Source organism: Mustela putorius, unplaced genomic scaffold (genome assembly GCF_011764305.1).
Source record: "Mustela putorius furo isolate JIRA1106 unplaced genomic scaffold, ASM1176430v1.1 tig00001075_pilon_pilon_pilon, whole genome shotgun sequence".
Taxonomy (NCBI): Eukaryota; Metazoa; Chordata; class Mammalia; order Carnivora; family Mustelidae; genus Mustela; species Mustela putorius.
In genome coordinates this window covers 75,502-91,444 of record NW_025421560.1, presented here as the reverse complement: position 1 = coordinate 91,444, position 15,943 = coordinate 75,502, and the positions used below count along the sequence as shown (strand labels likewise).

The 15,943-nt window shown below is 48.9% G+C and overlaps 1 protein-coding gene across 12 annotated transcripts in view; it reads left to right on the top strand.

Annotated features, from left to right (window-relative positions):
* The first annotated feature begins 406 nt into the window (after positions 1 to 406).
* LOC101683557 (spermatogenesis-associated protein 31E1-like) overlaps positions 407 to 15,943 on the top strand; it is a 71,356-nt gene continuing 55,819 nt past the window's right edge. For 8 of the 12 annotated variants that reach the window (XM_045087221.1, XM_045087216.1, XM_045087213.1 and 5 more), the window contains exons 1-3: positions 785 to 1,074; positions 11,579 to 11,773; positions 14,659 to 14,805. The gene's annotated coding sequence lies outside the window, so the exon portion shown is untranslated. The other 4 variants (XM_045087211.1, XM_045087212.1, XM_045087210.1 and 1 more) reach the window with 4 other exon arrangements.

Genomic DNA, 15,943 nt, shown 5'->3' with positions numbered 1-15,943 from the left:
AATACAAAATTTACTACAACAGCTTATTCCATATGCCTTATATATCAAAATTCTTCCTCTACTTATGAGAAGATCCTCTGGTAGAAAATAATAATTCTTCCATTTTCATCACTTTCTTTCAAGGATTGTTATTTCTTTGACTTTTCCATATCTCACTCTGAAGTCCACTTATATGACATTTAAAACATCATCTTATACTTTTAGCCATTTAAATAACAGAATTGTATAGAATTCACTATTATGAAGAGTGGTGTGATAGAAAATGTTTATCTGTTGAATGTTCAGAGCAACAACAAAAAGTAGCCTTAATTTGTAACATTCGTTTGCTTCCACGGGGATGGGAGGAGCCCCAGGCAGCAGTGCAGCAACAGCGGGGGGGGGGGGCGGGCATGGTGGGCGGGACCATCGTGGGCGCTAAGGGGGCAGGGCAGCGAAACGCCGCAGAGGCCTGGGGCACAGGGCCGCACCCGATCTGCGGCAGCTGAGGTAAGCGGGGCAGGGTGAGGCGCACAGCAGGGTGGCAGGGTGCATGTGGCTGTAGCAATGTGGAGGAGGCGCGGGGAGGGGGGCGGATATTCAGGGCAGAAGTAGCGGTAACATGCCTGGCAGTGGGGAGGCAACGGAGCCGGGGGGAGGGGGAAGCCGTCAGGCAGTAGTGGGGGGTTGGGGGCGGGACAAGCCGGGCGTTAGCGGTCAACAACGTCAGGGCATGGTGGCCTGGGCTGCATGAGCCGGAGCGGTTTGCAGCCGGGAGAGAACATTGAGGTAGGGGGCCGGGATCACGGAGGAGGGAGCAGGGGTCACCAGAGGCGGGGAAGGGGGCAGGCAGTAGTCGTACAGGGAGGGGGTGGGAGCTGCGTGGCACCCGAGCGGGGCAGCCATGTGGCACCTCTGGGGGATGGGTAGAATCTAGGCAGCAGAGGGGTGAGGGGATGGGAGGAGCCCCAGGCAGCAGAGCAGCAACGGCGGGGGCGGGTGTGGTGGGCGAGTCCATCGTGCAAGCCAAGGGGGCAGGGCAACGAAACGCAGCAGAGGCCTGAGGCACAGGGCCGCAGCGGATGGGCGGCAGCTGAGGTAAGCCGGGCAGGGTGAGGGGCACAGCAGGGTGGCAGGGTGCATGTGAGCTGTAGCAATGTGGAGGAGGCGCGGGGAGGGGGGCGGATATTCAGGGTGGAAGTAGCGGTAACTTGCCTGGCAGCGGGAGGCAACGGAGCAGGGGGGAGGGGAAGCCGTCAGGCAGTAGTGGGGGGTTGGGGGCGGGACAAGCAGGGCATTAGCGCAGCATCAATGTCAGGGCGTGGTGGGCCGGGCTGCATGAGCCAGAGGGGTTTGCAACTGGGAGGCAATACTGAGGTTGGGGGCCGGGATCACGGAGGAGGGAGCAGGGCTCACCAGAGGCGGGGAAGGGAACATACAGTAGTGGCACAGGGAGGGGTGGGAGCTGCGTGGCTTCTGTGGGGGATGGTGGGAATCTAGGCGGCAGCAGAGGGGGTGAGGGGGTGAGGGGGTGGGAGGGTGCGAGCAGCCCCAGGCAGCGGGGCAGCAACAGTTAGGAGGGGGTGGTGGGCGGGCCCATCGTGCGCGTCAAGGGGGCGGGGAGGTGAAGCGCTGCAGAGGTCTGGGGCACAGGGCCGCAGTGGAGCGGCAGCAGCTGAGGTAAGGGGGACAGGGGTGTATGTGGGCGGTTGCATTGTGGTGGAAGCACGGGGAGGTGGTGGATAGGGTGCTAGTAGCACAGTAATGTGGCTGGCAGTGGGGAGACCACGGAGACAGGGGTGAGGGAAGCAGCTAGGCGGTGGTGGTGGGTGGAGGGGAGGGACCAGCCTGGCATCATCGGGAGGCCAGTGTTTTGGCGTGGTGGGCAGGGTAGCAGGGCTGCAAGGGTGCCAGGAGGTGTCAGAGAGGTGAAAACGCTCAGGTATGGGGGCGGGATCAGTGGGGGAGAGAGCTGGGGTCACCAGAGTCGGGGGAGGGGGCAACCAGTCAGTAGTGGGGCAGGGAGGAGTAGCGGCCATGGGTCGGGAGCTGTGTGCCATCTGAGGGGGTCAGCAGTGTGGCACCTGGAGGGGGTGGGGAGATTAGAGGTGGCAGGGCAGTATAGGGAGGGTGGGACCAGCCCTGAGGCAGCAGCACAGAGACAGCTTGGCTGGCTTGCTGGGCCTGCTCATAGTGCATGCCAAGGAGGTGGGGAAGCGAAGCGCAGCAGAGGCCGCGGCACAGGACAGAGGCTGCGGCACAGGACAGAGGCTGCCCGGCAGTGAGGGGGCCTGTGGGGAGGCACAGCTGGGTGGCAGGGGTGCATTTTTAGGGGGCAGCAAGCTGGTAGCCACAGGGGGGGTGGTGGATGTGTTGGGCAGACACACGCTTGGCAGCCAGGAGGCATCCCAGTGGGCGGGGGGGGAGTAGCTAGGCCGTAGTGTCCTTGGGGGTGGGCAGGACTAGCCGGGTATGAGCGGGGTGTCAATGTCATGGTGTGGTGGGTCAGGCAGCGAAGCAAGGGCCTGGCTTTGCTGGGCTTGGTGCATGTCTACAGGGCGGGACCACTGTTAGCAGCAGCATCGTGGACCCAGGGTAGCAGTGGAGAGGCAATGGTGGTTGTAAGTGGGGGTGCTGTGAATGGTGGTACAGTGTGGTGGGGGCGGCTCACGTTGTGGGGGCAGCCTGGTGGTACCAGTGTGGGGAAGGTGGAGTTGGACTCATGGGGCGGCAGCAGCGTGGCAACAGGGCTAGGAAATCGGGAAGGCTCCGGAGTGGGGGACAGGGGTAGCATCTAGGGGGTAGCTGCAGGGAAGGGTGGGCAGGAACAGCAGAGGGGTAGCGTGGTAGGTGGGGCAGTCATGCAAGTCAACAGGGCAGGGCTATGAAGACCAGCAGCTGCAGAACACAGGGAAGCAGCAGGACATAGGGTAAGAGTGGGTCCCAGGGTGGCAGCAGATCAGAAGCAGGGTAGCGGTAAGGGGGCAGTGACGGCGAGGGGCAGGGGATTGATAGTGGGGGTGTGGGGAGAGCAGATGGGGGTGGTATCAGCAATGTGGTGGGGCATCAGGACAGGAATGGTGGTGGGCAGGGTGGGACAGCACGGCTGCACAGGTGCATGTGGGGTGGCAGGCAGTTGTTGGTGGCATGCGGAGAAGGGGGGACAGAACCATCTGGGAGGCAGCGGCACAGCAACTGCACAGGTAGGGCACGAAGGGCAGGGTAGGGCCTCAGTGCATGTCAATGGGGCTGGACAGTGAAGGTCAGCAGTGGCCTCGGGCACAGGGCAGCAGCTTAGCTGCAGCAGTGGTGGTAAGGTGGACAGTATGAGGGGTGTGCTGCCAACGGCAGGGTCACGAGGCGGGGGTACCCAGGCAGTAGCAGCATTGGGAGAAGGCTGGGATGCGTGGGGCAGCAGCAGCAGGTCAACGGGGAGGGAATCTGGAGGCACTGGAGCAGGGGTGGGGGGCCGACAGGCGGGAGAAGTTTGAGGGTGTTTGGTGGGACCAGCAGGGCAAGAGCATCAGGTTAATAGCTGTGTGGGCAGGGCAGGGGCTCTGCACAGCCGTGGCAGCAAGGGGACAGTATGCAGTGAAGAAATGGTGAGGGGTGGACAGTGAGCAGCAGTGATTTGAGGAAGGCAGTGATTTGAGATGGCAGCAGGTGGGGAGGCAAAGCAGGGAGGCGAAATGGGGAGGGACTGGCCTGGATGTGGTTGGGAGGGACCAGTGGCGCAGCAGCTACATGGCAATGGTGCAGCATGGCTTGGGGGCTGGGTGGGGCAGTGGAGATGGGCAGGAGCAGGGTGACCATGGTAGCAGTGGTTGTGCTGTTGGAAACACAGGCACCAGGGCAGTAGAAGCACTGGAGGTGGCGCAGCAGGAGGGCAGAGTCCTGGGGGGTGCACAGGGGAGCAGTAAGGGCACTGGGGGTGGCACAGCAGGGCATCAGTTGCAACAGGGCATCAGTTGCAACAGGCAGGGCAGCAGGGCAGCTATGGTGAGGGTTAGCTGTTGTGGAACGAAGGGGCACTGCTGTGGAGTAGCAGGGTGGAGGGTGGCAGCGCTGGTGGCAGCGGCCTGTCAGGAATGGGGGGGTGGAAGAGACAGCGGTGGGTGTGTGGGGTGCAGCAGGGTGGCAGTGGGGGATGGCACAGTGGGGTGGCAGTGGTACAGGGTGTGGGGACCAGCCAGGTGGCAGAAGCACAGGTCAGGGGGCAGTGATTTGGTAGCAGCGCTATCAAATGCTTTTTCTGCATCTGTTGAGATGGTCCTATGATGTTGATCCTTCCTTTTGTGAATGCGGCACATTAGTTTGATTTGTGGATGTTGAACCGCCGTTGCATCCCTGAAATAAATCTTACTGGATCATACTTCTTCCTGTATTGTAGAATTAGGTTTGCAGATATTTGGGTGAGGATTTTTATGTTTACGTTCATCACAGATACTAGTCTGTAATTTTCTTGGGGCGCCTTGGGAGGTTTCAATACGGGCCATGCTGGCCTCCTAAAATGAGGTGGGGAGCATTCCTTCCTCTTGTTTTTCTGGCAGAGTTGGAGAAGGATTGGTATTCATTTTTGTCTGTGGATGATTTGTAGAATTCACCAGTGAAACCATGGGGTCCTGGAATTTTGCTTATTGGAAGTTTTTGATTTCTTATTCATTTTTAAAATTAATTTATTTATTTTCAGCATAACAGTATTTATTATTTTTTCACCACACCCAGTGCTCCATGCAATCCGTGCCCTCTATAATACCCACCACCTGGTACCCCAACCTCCCACCCCTCCACCACTTCAAACCCCTCAGATTGTTTTTCAGAGTCCATAGTCTCTCATGATTCACCTCCCCTTCCAATTTACCCCAACTCCCTTCTCTCTATGACCCTGCAATTGATTTCTTATTTAATCTCTCTACTGCTCATTGGTCTGTTCAGATGTCTGTTTCTTTAGGATTCCATCTTGGCAGGTTGTATGTTTCTGGAAATGTATCCTTTTCTTTTGGATTATCCAGCTTCATCTTGTTGGGGTGTAATTGTTCATAGTACATTCTTATGAGTCTTTGCATATCAATGGTTTCAGGGAACATCTCTTTCATTTCTGATGATGAGTCCTCTTTTTTTTTTTTCTTTAGCTTGAGTGGCTGAGACTCTGTCAGCTTTGTTCTTTTCAAAGAACCGGCTCTTTGTTGATCTGATATTGTTCTTGTTGGTTTTTTTTCCATTTATTTATTTTCAGCATAACAGTATTATTATTTTTTCACCACACCCAGTGCTCCATGCAATCCGTGCCCTCTATAATACCGAACACCTGGTACCCCGATCTCCCATTCCCCCCGCCACTTCAAACCCCTCAGATTGTTTTGCAGAGTCCATAGTCTCTCATGATTCACCTCCCCTTCCAATTTACCCCAACCCCCTTCTCTCTAACTCCCCATGTCCTCCATGCTTTTTGTTATGCTCCACAAATAAGTGAAACCATATGATAACTGACTCTCTCTGCTTGACTTATTTCACTCAGCATAATCTCTTCCAGTTCCGTCCATGTTGCTACAAAAGTTGGGTATTCATCCTTTCTAATGGAGGCATAATACTCCATAGTGTATATGGACCACATCTACTTCATCCATTCATCCGTTGAAGGGCATCTTGGTTCCTTACACAGTTTGGCGACAGTGGCCATTGCTGCTATAAACATTGGGGTACAGATGGCCCTTCTTTTCACGACATCTGTATCTTTGGGGTAAATACCCAGGAGTGCAATGGCAGGGTCATAGGGAAGTTCTATTTTTAATTTCTTGAGGAATCTCCACACTATTCTCCAAAGAGGCTGCACCAACTTGCATTCCCACCAACAGTGGAAGAGGGTTCCCCTTTCTCCACATCCTCTCCAACACATGTTTCCTGTCTTGCTAATTTTGGCCATTCTAACTGGTGTAAGGTGATATCTCAATGTAGTTTTAATTTGAATCTCCCTGATGGCTAGTGATGATGAACTTTATTTAAGTTCTGATGTGTACCTTCTACTAACTTTGGACTTTATTTGTTCTTTTCTGTTTCCTTGAGGTATCAAGTTAGATTGCTTATTGGAGATGTTTCTTGTTTCTTGAGTTAGGCCTGTATCACTATAAACTTCCTTCTTAGAACAACTTTTTTTTTTTTTTTTTTTAAAGTTGGCTCTAAGGGCTGCCGGTGTGGCTTGGTCTGTTAGGTGTTGGGCTTTGGCTCAAGTTATGAATTTAGGGTCCTGGAATTGAGCCCTGCATGAGGTCCCTGGTCAGCACGGGGAGCCCCTTTCTCCCTCTTCTACTGACTGCTGGTCCTTCCACTTTGCTCAGTTTGTCTGTCTCTTTCTCCCGCTCTGTGTCAAATCAATAAATGACATCTTTAAAAAAATAAAGTGAGCTCTATGCCCAGTGTGGGGTTGAAACTCAAAACCACAAGATCAGGAGTTACAGAGCTCCACCGACTAATCGACTAGACTAATCGACTAATCGACTAGACTAATCGACTAATCCGGTGCCCCATTTTAGAACCTGTTTTACTGCATTCTGTGAATTTTGTTTCATTGTATTATTTTTTCATTTACTTCAAAGTATTTCTGTGTTCCTATTTTGGTTTGCCCATGAACCCAACTGGTTGTTCAGTAGCATGTTGTTTAGTCTCTGTGTTTATGAATTTCCAGTTTTCTTCTTGTAATTGATTTCTAGTTCTATACCACTGTGGTTGGAAAAGATGGTTGATTTGATTTCAGTCCTCATTTGGGAAAATTCTAGGCTTCTGGAATTTATTGACTTGTCTTGTGGCCTTACATATGACCTAAGGTGGAGAACGTTCTAGGGGCACTTGAGAGGAGTATATTCCATTTGCTGCTTTTGGGTGGAGGGTTCTGTGTGTATCTGTCAAGTCCATCTAAGTAACGGGTTGTCTGAGGCTGATGTTTCCTTTGTGATATTCTGTCTGGATGGGGGATCATTGAGAGAAGTGTGAGGTATTAAAGTTCCCTATGGTATTGGTGCTGATTGCTTCTCTTAGGTTTGTTCATATATGCTCTACATATTTAGTTGCTCCATGCTGGGTGGGTAAATATTTATGTTGCATCATTTTACTGCATTAATTCCATTATCAGTTGTAATGCTCTTCATTGGCTCTTGTTACAGTGTTTGGATTTTTTCTTGTTCTACTCCATTGGACTGAAAATAAGAAGATCATCTGTTAGTTCTGCAGCCATGAACAAAGCACACCCCTGCTCTAAGTCTGGTTTTCTTTTTTTTCCTCTGTAAATAAACACAATAAATTCTTCTCCCATGAGCATATCCTGACTCCAATACGAGAATGTGTATAAAAGTGCTTTATAAACTAGTAGGAGATACTGCCCAATTATGAAAGTGATTGTGCAACCACCAAATGTTCAGGATAAGATTTTTAAGGACATATTTATTTATTGTAGAGACAGAAAGAGTGCACAAGCATATGCTAGAGAAGGGAGGGTCAGAGGGAGAGAGGGTATCCTCCAGCAGCATTCCCACTGAGTGTGGAGCCTGGTGCAGGGATCTCTCCCAGGAGCTTGGGTTCTTGATTTGAGCCAAAATCAAGAGTCAGCTGCTTAACTGACTGTGCCACCCAGGTACCTCCAGAATAAGATTTTTTACAACATTTTTTGAGGGCTTACGGTACCCCCAGAATAAGATTTTTTATAACATTTTTTGAGGGCTTACTCTCATAGGTACTATTCTAAGTGATCTCTATTTCACTCAATTCTAAAAACTATTTTTAAATTTAAATAGAAGCTATGCTAAAAGCAAATATTCATAATATCCTCAGAGGTGGGCAAACAGGCAGAAAAGAGGTTAAGTAGGGGCACTGAGGTGGTTCAGTCATTGAAGCTTCTGCCTTTGGCTCAGGACATAATCCCAGGTTCCTGGGATCTAACCCCAGGTCAGGCTCCCTGCTCAGTGGGGAGTTGTCTTCTCCCTCTGTCCCTCCCCCTGCTTATGTTCCCCCCTGCTTATGCCCCCCCCCGACTCTCAAATAAATAATTAAATTAAAAAGGTAAGTTACTTGCTCAGTGTCATGATAAATGTTAGAACTAGATATAGTCCTGAGTGTGTGACCCTGAAGAATGTGTTCTTTACTTCTTACATTTACCAAAACATACCTAGCCCTCAAAATACCATAGATTAAATTAGTTTCCCCTTTCTCCATACATTGAGTATCAGAAGGTGCTACAATTCCAGGACCCTGGCTGCCTGGGTCAGTGGAGTGTCTGACTCTTGAGGTCCGGGTTATGAGTTTAAGCCATGTTGGGGGTACAGATTACTTAACTGAAAAAAAAAAGATGCTATATTTGGGTTTGTTTTCTTTTTCCGTTTTGACCCCTTCACCCCTTTCTCCCACCTCCATCCCCAAACTTCTGCCACCCCCTATCTGTCCTGTCTGTGAGCTCATATTTTTGTTTTTGTTTTGTTTAAGGTTCTACATGTGATTACTAGTATTTGTCTTTCTGTCTGGCTTGTTTTACTTAGCATAATGCCTTGAAGGGTCACTGTGTTGTAAATCAAAAGATTTCATCCTTTATTATGGCTGAGTAGAATTCCACTGTTTATGGACCACAGTTTCCTTATTCATTCATCCACTGATGGCATTTAGGTTGTTTCTTTATTTTCACTGTTGTAAATAATCCTGCAGTGTACACAGGGGTGAATACACCTTTGTGAGTTAGTATTTTATTTCCTTCAGATAAATACTCAGTAATGGAATTGGTGGCTCCTTTGGTTGTTCTGTTTCTCATTTTTTGGAGGAACTTCTGTACTGTTTTCCATAGTGGCTGCACCCTTTTATACCCCTAGTAATGGTGCACTAGAGTTTTCCTCTACTCCACATCTTCACCAAAACTTGCTATTTCTTGTGTTTTTTTTTAATCTTTTTTTTTTTTTTTTAAGATTTCTTTATTTGACAGAGATCGCAAGTAGACAGAGGCAGGCAGACGGAGAGGAGGAAGCAGGCTCCCTGGTGAGCAGAGAGCCCGATGTGGGGCTCGATCCCAGGACCCTGAGATCATGACCCAAGCTGAAGGCAGAGGCTTTAACCCACTGAGCCACCCAGGTGCCCCAATTTCTTGTGTTTTTGATAATGGCCCTTCTGCAGGTGTGAAGTGGTGCCTCATTCTGGTTTGATTTGCATTTCCCTGATGATTAATGATGTTGAGCATCTTTTCGTGTTTGTGTAGACCATCTATATTTCTTCTTCAGGAAAATGTCTATTTGGATCTGCTGGTGTTACATTAGATTACTTGTGGAGTTTTGGTGCATTTGTGTGTTTTGTTTTGTTTTGCTGTTGAGTTGCATGGGTTCTTTATATTTTAAATATTAACCCCTTACTGGATATATAATTTACAAATGTTTTACCTTAGGTTACCTTTTTATTTTCTTGATGGTTTCCTTTGTTGTTTGGACATTTTATAGTTTGATGTAGGCCCACACTTTGCTTCTTTGTTTTTCCTTTGGTATCAGCTTAAAAGCACCACTACCAAGACCTATGTCAAGGACCTTACCAAACCCTGTGTTTTCTGCTACAAGTTTTATAGTTCCAGGACTTATATTCAAGTATTTGACCCATTTTGAGTTAAATTTTGTATATGGTGTAAGAGAATGGTGCAGTTTTGTTCTTTTGCATGTGGCTCTCCAGTGTTCCCAGCACCATTGATGACAGAGACTGTATTTTCCCCCTTGTGTATTCTTGGCTCCTTTGTCATAAAGGTCCCGGACCTTTATTGTGTCATAAAGGTCCGGACCTTTAAACGGACTTTAGATGTGTGTGTTTATTTCTGGGCTCTCTCCTGTCTTCTGGTGATGTGTGTGTTTGTTTTTATGACAATGCCAGATTATTTTGATTCTCAAGCTTTGTCATTAGTCTGAAATGAGCAACTGCTATGCCTTTAGTATGGTTCTTCTTTCTCTAGATTGCTTCAGAGTCTTTTGTGGCATCATACAAATTTTTAGATCCTTTTGTTCTCTTTCTGTGAAAAATGTCCTTAGAATTTTGATAGGAATTACAATGTAGATGGTTTAGGGAAGTATGGACATTTTACTACTATTATTTCTTCTCACCCATGAATATGTGATAACTTTCGGTTTATGTGTGTTGCCTTCAGTTTCTTTCCTTACTGTCTTGTAGTTTTCATTATACAAGATTTTACCTCTTGGTGAAGTTTATTACTGGGTATTTTATTCTTTTTGATGCAACTTAAGGTGGGATGATCTTCCTAATTTATTTTCTGGTGATTCGTTATTAGTGTATAGAAATGCAGTAGGTTTGGGGGTAGTGATATTGTATCCTGTCCCTTTACTGAATTTTGTCATAGGTTGAACAAGTTTTCACTGGCTTCTTTGAGGTTTTCCTTATATTCTGTGTCATCTGCAAATAGTGACCATTTTACTTTTTTCTTTCCAGTTTTGATGCCTTCTGATTATCTTCTTGCATAATTGTTCTGCCTTGGATTTTTAATATTGTGTTCAGTAAAAGTGGCAAGGAAAAAGTGACAGTGTTCCTAACTTCGGCAATCTTAGAGGAAATAGAAACAGCTAAAACTTTTCAGTATGGGATGTGACGTAATCTGTGTGGTTGTCGCATATGGCCTTTTTTTTTTTTTTAAAGATTTTATTTATTTATTTGAGAGAGAGAGAGAGAGATCACAAGTAGGCAGAGAGGCAGAGAGGGGTGAAGCAGGTTCCCTGCTGAGCAGAGAGCCCGATGCGGGGCTTGATCCCAGGACCCTGGGATAATGACCTGAGCTTAAGGTAGAGGCTTTAACCCACTGAGCCACCCAGGTGGCCCATATATGGCCCTTTTGGTGTTGAGGTATGTTCCTGGTCTACGTGCTCTGTTAAGAATTTTGATTGAAAACAGATATTAAAGTTTGTCAAATGCTTCCCTGCTTCTCAAGATGATCACATCATTTTTATTCTTTATTTTGTTAATGTGCTATATCACTTTGATCGATGTACTCCTGTAAACCATCGTTGCATTCCTACAAGATCCCACTTGATCATAGTATATGATCATCTCAGCATATTGGTGAACTTGGGTTTTTAGTATTTTGTTGAACATTTTTGCATCTATAGTTATCAGGGATATTGGACTGTAAGATTCTTTTCTTGGGGTGTCCTCGTTTATTTTTGTATCAGGGTGATGTTGGCCTCAGCAAGTGGGTTTAGAAGCTTTCTCTTCTGTTTTTTGGAAAAGCAAGCAAAGGACTGGTATGAATCCTTCCCTGAATGGTAGAATTTACCATGAAAGGCATCTGGTTCTGGAACTTGGTATTTTGGGAGGTTTTAAATGGCTGATATGATGAGTACTGGTGTTTTATGTAAGTATTGAATCACTAGAGATGAAACTGTTTCCATATCTTAGTGGTGGGAAGGATGAAGGGGAACGAGAGTCATGGGGGCCCAGCTCTCAGAGGCTCCATCTGCCACTGCGTCTGTGCCATTCCTCTCAGATGCTGGCAGAGGATGAAGGACGTGGTGGAAACACGGCAAGAGTGGTGGTGGCAGGAATGTGGGGTCCGAGAGACTGATGCATGGCCCTCCTGTCCCACCCATAGGGTATCAGACTGCCTACTGCCTGGCCAACAGCAACTCCAGCACGTTCACCACAATTGGAGATGGGAGCTATGGTGAGGTGATTCATGGCCACCGAGCTGGCCCCAGAGTCAGCGTACATCTTCAGGCTGATGATCAAGATGAGGCAGGGCTGGGGGAGCCCCTAGAGGCCACCATCATCACCACTGAGAAGCGAGGTAAGGTCAGAGGCCCAGGTCTGTTGTCCTGGTGATGTGGGAAGACAGCTGGGCCCAAGGCTTCCTGGGGTGGGGCTTGCAGGGTAGTGCGTCTACACAGCCCGATATTTACCAGATAGGCAGGAATGTCCCTGGAGAGGAGGTTGTGTAACTGGATCAGGGTGGTTCTGAGTCACCATGTTGGAGGGAGGCTCCCTGAAGCCAGGTACTTTTTCTCTGATGTTCAAGAGCACATGGTCAGCTGAGCCAGGGGTTCCAAAACACGTTTCCTACCAAGCAATCCTAGGGAGATGTGTCTTCATGGATGGCGCTTCTGTTCCAAGCACTGGTAAGGTGCTTATTCATTGTCTTGTTTTATCCTCAGCCAATTTCTGGGGGAGAAAGTGCTCTGAGACTCAGTTCTACAGAAGACATGGGGCCCAGACAGATTCAGTCATTTTCCAGGGACAGAGCTGTTGAGGCAGTGATGTGGACACCCTCCAGAGACACTGGGCTTCCTGTTCCCACAGCAATCTGCTGTGAGTTCCCATCTCAGTGAGCTCCTGATATACCATCCAGCCTCATCCTGGGATCTGCCTCAGGGGGTTCCCTTCCCAGGGCCACTCCAACTACTATAGGCCCTTTTTATGCCACCTGACCTTGGAGGGACCGTAAGGGTTCCAGCTTAGGTCTGAGTCAGGACAGAGCAGGGGCAATCTGGAATGCAGAGCAGGCACTGGACCCCCACTCTGAGGCTGCCAGGAGCCTGCGTGGCTTTCAGGGCAGCGTGGTGCCTGCCAGTTTCTGTGCTACCACCAGCCCACATGCATAGTTCCCTTAGAGTTCTGGCTTCAGAATGCGTGGCTCAGGGACTGCATCCCTGTTCTCTCCACATCCAGGGAGCAGGCTGTGCTTTGGCCCTGCTGAGGACACAGGGTAGCACACAGGTAGTAGCTTGATTTGGCCTATCCCAGGAGTGGTGTTGAGGGGAACATATGGCTCATTTACCGCCTGTGCTCTTGAACAGAGAGCCCCATCCTTGCCCCAGAGCTATCTCCCTGGACTTTGGAGCAAAATCAAAACAACAAAATGAAAGGATCCAGGTTACATTTGGGCCCATTTACCTGCAGAGGTACTCTTGGTCTGTGGCTTTCTCATCAATGTCAAAGCAGGGCTCTTACTGGAGCACAGGTAGGCTGACAACCAGGCCTGCTGCAGGGTATCTGGAAATGTAGCCGCCCTGGGAGAAACACATTTGTTCACTACTCAAGCGTTATTTGTGCTGTTATGCTGAATCCTGCTCTGACCCACCTGCGTACCATGAGAGGCTGAGTGAAATGCAGTGCCTGGAGTGTAGATTATGTTGGCTTCTCTATACATCTGTCCCTAGGGGTTATTCGGCTGGTATGGAGGCGGTTAGGGAGCAGGTATTTGGGGCTGATGTGTCTTGCTTCCGAGGAGCCCCCTGTGTTTGAGCAGGAAGGCAGGGGGCTGCAGTCTGATCATCTGATCTGGCACCTGGGCCCACGTTGGTTACCACGGTGGTTGGGTTGAGGGGGAACACAGGGCCTGCCAGCCGGAGTCTGTGGTTCCTCAACTGCCTGTTGACAGCCTGCACCCAGGGCTCGGGGCACTGGAGGAGAGCCAGAGTCCCAGGGCCCAGGCAGATGCTCACAGGAAAGGACTGGGGCCAGGGAGGGAGGGAGGCAGGCAGGCCCATGCAGCCACGGAAGCCAGCCAGGTCACTGGGGGGCTGAAGCCCGGCTCTGTGCTCTCTGCTGCATTGGAGGGTTGGCATGTCTCAGGGCAAAAAGCACACAGTGGCAAGTCTGCCATCACCACAACCCTGAAGTAGACGGTGTGATGTGGCATGAACTCAGGCACCTGGGTGCGATGGGCGTGTCTCCTCATCCAGTCTACTTTCACATGCCTTAGGTCAGCACCTGGGCGTTGGACAGAGAGCAGCTAGCTAGGGTGCGGGAGTTCTTTCTGAGGAGGCTGGCAGGTGGAATGCTGCCCCGTGGCTGAGGTGGGCGGTGGGGGTAGAGACCAAAATAGCCTGCTAAGTGCTAAGGCTCAGGTTTTGTGCAAGGGGATTCTTGGAGGTGCCACAAAAGAAGAACCCCATCTGCATGTCCCTGCAGAATCTTTGGTTGGGTGCAAGGAGGGAGAAAGGGGGGAAGGAGTATATTTGCTCTTTCCACCACTATGCGGGTTACCTTCTTCCAAAGAGATCCATTGAGGACATGGAACACAGAGGCCGAGCGACCTGGTGGACACCAGGAGAGGGTGTGCTGTGCAACCGGGGGAGAAAGGGCTAGACCTGCCTGACCATGGTGGATGCAAAGAGGGCACTGAACAGGTTTGTGGGCCTTTGTCAAGGCGGTGAGCTGCAGGGCTTCGCCATTATCCAGGATGCCTCCATAAACACTGTTGCAAATCATTTACAACCCCTCTGGTTTTCTCCTTGGGAGAAAATTCTAGAAGCAGAAACCTTAGCTCAGAAGACATGAGTGTATTTGGCTTGGAGATACAGAAACTCATGGACTCGCCATGCCCTGGCGACCAGGATGCAGGTCTTGTGGCCTCTCTGCTTCCATGTTGATGTCTTGCCTTCTATGTTAGGTGAAAATATATCTCATTAAGTGTGTGTCCACAGGCCTTTTATCCCTACTTTCCCATTAAATGCCTGTGACTATACATGGTGATGTGTCTTGTGGGGTCATAGTGTCCGATCGTGAAAATTCTCAAACTCAGCTGGGTATGGATTTTCAGAACTCATGGAAAAGCTGCATTCAAGCCAAGCAAGCATTAGTAAAGGGGGACTGAGTGAGTTGAGGAACATGAGCCTACCTTTGTGACTCTTGTTTGAGACGTTGCTGATTCTTTAATATTTCTTCTTCTAGATTTAAGGAAACTGTATCTGAAAATATCCATGATCTACAGAAATGTGATGAAATATTTCTGTGTGAACAAATGGGAAAATTTAACTCCTCTCCCTTCCTGAACCCTCCATCATTCAGAAATTCTCAGGGAGAATTCTTTCTTCCAAGGTACTTAGGATTATTGGCGTAAGTTCAGCACAAGCACCTTTTTCTTGTTAACAGGACATGGCTGGAAACATTGGTTATTTTACCAAGGGATTGAGTGAAATGTCCAATTTGACAGTAATGTGTATAGACTCAGATAATGAACAGAAAATTTTCAGGAACTAAGGGTGACTTTGTGGAACCCCTTGGCAATAGCGGCTTCACACCTTGATTACACAGTGCTCAGGAGCCTTGCCAGATGGGTAGGGAATGTTACCTGTTGGCAGGTAGAGGAAACTCAGGATATTTGGGGGACCTCGAGAAGAGGAATCTACCCAAATCGACAGGTATTGCAGTCAAGTCTGATGCGAGTATTGCGCTTGCCTTTGGCCTGGGCACACTACTGAAAGTTCACTCTAGAGAATCCTCATGAGAAGTTCCAGCACAGCAGAGTTTCAAAATCTGTATGGAACGGTCCGTCACTATGCCTGCCAGGCTTAGTTAGAATAGATGCTAAGAAACCAAGTGTGCTTGTGGCTGCCTTCTTGCATCTAAGAAACTATCCCAAATCTGTTGAACTGAAAGCCATCACCCATGTGGACTGGCACACGCTGCCACCACCGCCAGGCATTTCTGTGCCTCACAGTGGGTCCCGTGAAGCTCTGAATCTGTTTAGTTCACAATCAGGTTTGGGGACCTCACTTTGTAGGGTGGCAGTGTTTATGGATTGGGAAAATCCTATCAGAACTATACCCCAAATCGTCCCAGAATCCTCTAGAAGCTGGCTGTTGTAGGGCTTGCCCTTTAGGTCAGTAGCATAGTCTCTGGTTAAGAGTGAAGCAACTTCGATCTCCAAGGTATAGGTTACATTCATATTGGGTGGTGATTAGTTGTTGGTTCTTTTATTTCTTTTTTTGAGTTCCAGGGTCCATGAGAGGCATGTCTTAGAAAGGAAAGACCAGAGGCTCATTTCAGCCAAAGAGAGTTGTGAAGAAAGAAAGGAAGCAAGACTAACAGAGTCACTCACATAGAGTAGAAAAGACATTGAGGAGGTAGAGTATATGCATATCTACAGTGGGAGTTCCGTGTCATTGAAGTTACAGGGTAGAGGAATGAGAATGCATGCAAAGGTGAATGGAAATTCAAGAAGTAAGCAACCCTA